Genomic DNA, 6000 nt, shown 5'->3' on the forward strand with positions numbered 1-6000 from the left:
TTTCTGAAGGTGTTCTCAGATCACAGACTTCTCTAAGTATGGCCTTTAACCACCTCATTCAGCATAGCTGGGGGAACTTGAATATGCCCCAGGTTCCTGGACCACACCCAGAGAAGGAAATGTGCAATTTAAAGAAGCATGCCAGGGGATTAGGTACACTTAGGATTGATTGACTTTTTCCTGGGATCTGTAGAGGGAGGTTCAGCACTGTTAAGCTAGATGACTGTGTCTAGCGTGAGAGATGAGGACACAGAGAACACAGGAAATAATATGAAAATGGTCAAGAAGATGGCGGAAATCAAAGAATAAGCACCTATGTGTGGGATAATCAGTAAGTGCCAGGCCTGGAGCTGGATGTTTTGTATCATTCTTCTCAATATCCCCAAGGATATCATTCTCCCCATTTTACACAACAGGAAACAGAGGTTCAAAGAAATTATCTTGTCACTCCAAATATACTGATTCTCATGTTCTGTTCATAAAGGGGAAGAATGATGAGAACAATTTTCAAGCAGTCTATCCACTGCTTGAATATGATATATCTTGAATACCCCTCAGTTCATCAGTGAAAAATATCTAACTTTCTTTATGCTAATTTATGAACTTGAATATTTGAATTTGCAAAAACTCTTCTTGAATGTTAATTCCTAGTTGGGGATTTTCAAGTGCTAATTTGAACACTCCAGGAGTAGACATCTGATTAGAGTATTTCAAATATTAACTGTTTATGTTTTAAAAACTAATTGACATATAAACATGTTCAAGGCTAAGCATTTTAATATAAATGTCAGTCAGTATAACCCTGGTAAATACCTACCCTGAAACCCACTGTGAATACCTAACCTGTACCCCACTGTCCTTTATATCCTCTAGTGTGCTGGGATCATCTTCCTTCCTGGCCTCTCAGACCTTGGTTATGCACTCTACTAGAACCATTGGAATTTATCAAGCTCTATTATATTCTTAATTTCTCAAATGCTTTCTTTTGCCTTGCCTGAAACTTTTGTTCATGTTCAGTTTCCAGGCATGTTAGGACTGCTTTCAGGCTCTCTCATTCAAAAATCCCATGGATAGGTCTATTAAAAAAAAAAAAAGGAAAAGAAAGATTCTTCACCATTACCTTACATTATACAACAAAACAAGATTATTCAACCCCTCTAGAAGGTGATGTTGGAGATAATCTTTGCAACCTTGGAAAAGGCAAATATTTCTTGGGCAGGACACAGAAATTATTAACTGTAAAAAAAAAAGTTAATATATTTGCCTTAATTAAAAATTAAAAAGCTTTGCTCTTTGAAAACCTTTGTTTAAATAAAGTAAAAAGGCAAGTCATAGTTTGGGAGAAAAATATGCTCAATACCTATATCTAAGGGTCACTTCTAGAGAGTATAAGGAATTCTTACAACTCAATAAAAAGACAAATGACTGGCAAAACATGGGAGTAGATTTGAACACACACTTTCCAGAAGGAAATACATGAATGACCAGCAAATAAATGAACAGAAAAAATATCAGTCATCACAGAAAGTGAAATTAAAATCATAGTGAGTTAATAGAACGGTAAAAGATTGATAACATCGTAATTATAGATTAGCTGACAATAACTTCAATGCTGATAAAGGTATAAAATTGCATAATCACTTTGGCAATTAGTTTGGTACTTTAAATTTTTTTTTAAATGAAATTACACATACATTTATCATATGGCCCAGCACATTCCACTTTTAGGTATCTACCCAAAAGAAATGGAGACACATATCCACAGAAAGACTTACATATAAATGTTTGCAGCAACTTTAATCATGATACCCCCAAATTAAACCCAAATGTTCATCAATGCATGAACGACTCCTACTACTCCTGCTAAGAATAAAAGTGGTATATCCATATAATAGCAAGCTTCTTAGCAACAACAAAAATGAACTGCTTAACAAGAACACAATAACATGGATGAATATTAAAAATGCTATGCTGAGTTTAAGAAGCTGACACACAAATACTACTGTATGGTGTGAATCCATTCATATGAAGCTCTAGAATAGATAAGAGTAATCAATTGTGATAGAAAGCAAATCATTGGTTTCCTGACACTGAAGTGGAGAGATTACAGAGAATACAGGGAGAGTTTTTGGAGGTTACACAGATCTATGCATTATTCACAATTCATGGAACAATGCACTAAAAATGGTACTTTTTATTTCTTATGGGTATAAACTATGATCCCAATACAGTTGATTTAAACAGTGAAAAATGTCATTTCTGAATTATTCTTTCTAGGCATGAAACCAGCCTTAAGACATTAAAATGCATTTATAACATAACCAAGATGGGATAAATGGAAACCTTTTAGCAGGCCATATAAGTTGTAAGCATTATAAAAGAAACAGAGCATGCAAAAGAAGATATTCCTTTTATAGCTATTGTAGTCTGCAGAGAGGATATAAAATATTAAACACATACAATCCAGTTGGGTAATCTGCCATATTTACCCCAAATCCAGCAACATGGAGAACCACTGTGGGAAAAATACAAGTCAGTTGAACCTGGTATACTATTTATAAAGGACCATCTCAGGAGAGTCTGAATAATCCACAACTAAAAAAGCAGTAGCTAAGAAAGGCAGGGTAAGAATTCTCACACCCTAAAAGCCTGTAAAAGATGTCAGCTCTCACCGGTCCTACTCAACATTGTACTGCAGTTAGGCAAGAAGAAGAAAGAAATACTACCCAGTTTGGAGAAGAAGAAGCAAAATCATCTCTATTTGTAGAGGATATGATGTTGGATATAGAAAATCCTAGGGTTCCTAAAAACTACAAGAACTAGTAAGTTCAGCAAGGATGCAGGATATAAGTTCAGTATACAAAGTTAAAAAAATGAACTATCTGGCTAAAAAATTAACAAAGGAAGCCCAAAATTTATACAGTAAAAACTGCAAAGTATCATTGAAAGAAATTAGCAAGTTTGAGAAATGGAAAAATGTCCATTTTGTGGATTGGAAAAAAATATTATTAGGGTACTTCCCAAATGAAACCCATAGACTCACCAAGTCCCCATCAAAAGCCTGGGTGCTTATTCTTGTTGTTGACAAATTCATCCTAAAAATGTATATAGAAATGTAAGTGAGGGCCCCCTGGTGGCACAGGGGGTTGAGTGCAGCGCTGTGAGGCTGTCCGCGGCCTTTGCGGTGTGAGTTCAATCCCTAGCCGGCTGGGGAGCAACCCACATGGCTCAGGAGACCTCTCCTGCCTCGCCCACTGCTCCCCGCAGCAGTGCATTTCAGTACATCTGCCTGTTCTGCTCCCCACTCTCTGTGGTGAATCTTCTCACCATCTGCGATGCTGGCTGTACCCCACTTCTTAAAAAAAAAGATTAGGGCCTCCCCTGGTGGTGCAGTGGTTGAGCACTGGGCTGCAAAGCTGCCCACAGCCTCTGCAGCGCTGATTCGATCCCCAGTCTCCGGCAAGGGTCCCACATGGTGCACAGACCTTTCCTGCTGTGCTGGCTGCTCCCCTCAGCAGTGCATTTCGTCATTAAGCCTGTTCTGTTCCCCGCTCTGGCTCTGGTGAATTCTCTCACCCTCCTGCCCTTCTGACTGTACCCAGTGCTTCTATAAATAAATAAATAAATCTTTAAAAAAAAGATTAAAAAAATGAATGCAAGAGACACAGAATAGTCAGAAAATCTTGAAAAAGAACAAAGTAAGACTCAGACTTCCTAATTTCAAAACTTACTATTAAGCTACAATTATCAAAACAGTCTGGTAATGCCATAAAGACAGACATTACATATCCAGGGTAGAATTGAGAGTCCAGAAATAAACCTATAAATCTATGATCAACTGATTTTCAACAATAGGGCAGGCCCATACAATGGGGAGAGGATAGTATCATCAACAAATGGTATTGAGACAATTGGATATCTATATGCAATGCAATGAAGTGGGACCCATAATTCAGACCATTTATAACAATTAACTCAAAAGGGATCAAAGACCTAAATGAAAGAACTAAACTTTTAAGACTCTTATAAGAAAACATAGTATAAACTTTGGTGACTTTGGATTAGGCAATGATTAGATATGACACCAGAAGAACCAGCACCCAAATAAAACATAAATTAGACTTCTTCAAAATTAAAAATCTGTGTGCCTCCAAGGACACCATCAAAAAAATGAAAAAAACTTTCCATACAGGGGGGAGAAAATATCTGTAAATGATATACTTGATAAGGGACTTACATCTAGAATACATAAAGAATTCTCTTTTTTGCATTTTAGCAGTTTTAAATGAAAATTGTATATAACTTTATTCCTGCATTTTCTAAAATTTTTCTTCCTTATATTTACATTTTTCCTTTCCAGTATGGTGAGATTTGACTTTATATTCTAGAATCTTTTTGCGGTCTTTGTCTAGTTCTAGGATGAATGCCCACAGGGACAGTTTTCTGCTGCACTTGTTCAGGGTCTATGACATACTTCTTCCTGTAAACCTGGACTACTTTGCTAATTTGTTGCCCTTTGTAGTGTCCTTGAACAACCTGAACTTTATTAACCTCTGGATGAGCATGTATCAGTTCTTTGGGAACTGGGGATGACATAATTGCCTAGAATGTGGGAAGATGCATCGAAATGCCTTTTTTCTGGTTTTTGCTCTGGTCAAAAGTCACAAAGGGATTGGCCTCATTTTGTCTGCTGGTGCTTCAGCAATGGCCATAAAAGGAAAGAGATCTATATAATACTTCTGGTTTTGTGCATCAAGAACTCTCACAACATAACATAATAGTAAAAAAAAAGACAACTCATTTTAAAAAATGGGCTCAGTTTTTGAACAGATATTTCTCCAAAGGAGATATGCAAATGACCAATAGTCACATGAGGATATGTTCAATGTCATTAATCATTAGGGAAATGCAAATCAAAATCACAATGAGATATTTTATGCTCACTAAGACAGCTATAATAAAGGGCAGAAAATAACAAGAGTTGGTGAAGATATGGGGAGTGCTTATACACTGTTGGTAGGAATGAAAATTACTGTAGCTGTTGTGAAAAAATAGTTTGGCAATCAGCAATAGGCAAACTAGAGTTACCATATGGCCTAGTAATTCTACTCATAGGTATATGCCCAACAAAGTTGATAACATATGTAGATTGTAACTTGCACATGAATGTTCATAGCAGCATTATTATTAAGAGCTAAAGCATAGAAGCCACCCAACAGATGTCTATCAACAGATGAACAAATAATGAAGTATATAATGGAATATTATTTGACCATAAAATGGAATGAAGTTGTGATAAGTGTCATAATATAGATGAACCTTGAAAACATGCTATGTAAAAGATGCTAGACAGTAAAAGATGCTAGACAGTAAAAATTATTGTGTAATTTCATTTATCTGAAATGTCCAGAATAGGTAAATCCATAAAGTCAGTAACTACATTAGTGGTTTCCAGAGGCTGTGGGAAGGAGGGGTGGGAGAGTGATTACTAGGAGTATGGGGTTTTCTTTTTGAGGTCTTAAGAATGTTCTGGAATTATAATACAACTTTGTGAATATATTAAAACCAATAAGCTATTAAAATGGGATATCTATTCTGCCTTCATCAAACCATCCAATGCAAACACTTATGTTTTGTAAATTATACAGAAAAAGAAATAAAAATCCTTCCAATAGAAGCCAGGTGTGTCCATTCCTGAAATTGTATTTTGGAAAGGTGTGTCTCTCATAAAGGTGTGAATGAACGTGGGTAAGATCTTTACCCAATGCTACTGATTAGTGGTCTGGAGCTAAGAGTCACCCTGACTATTGTGGGGAGAACAATTTGCTTCTCTGTAACTACCAGTCAAACAGAAAGTATATATTTATGATAATCTGCATGGGCATTGGTGTATCAAATCAGGCAGTGGCACTCTATTAACAATCCAACTATGTACAATTATGCCTATGAACAACTAACCTTTAAAAGAAGAATGATCCCATAGGAGTTTTATGTGGTTGA

Source organism: Talpa europaea (assembly GCF_964194135.1).
Source record: "Talpa europaea genome assembly, chromosome: 7".
Classification (NCBI taxonomy): Eukaryota; Metazoa; Chordata; class Mammalia; order Eulipotyphla; family Talpidae; genus Talpa; species Talpa europaea.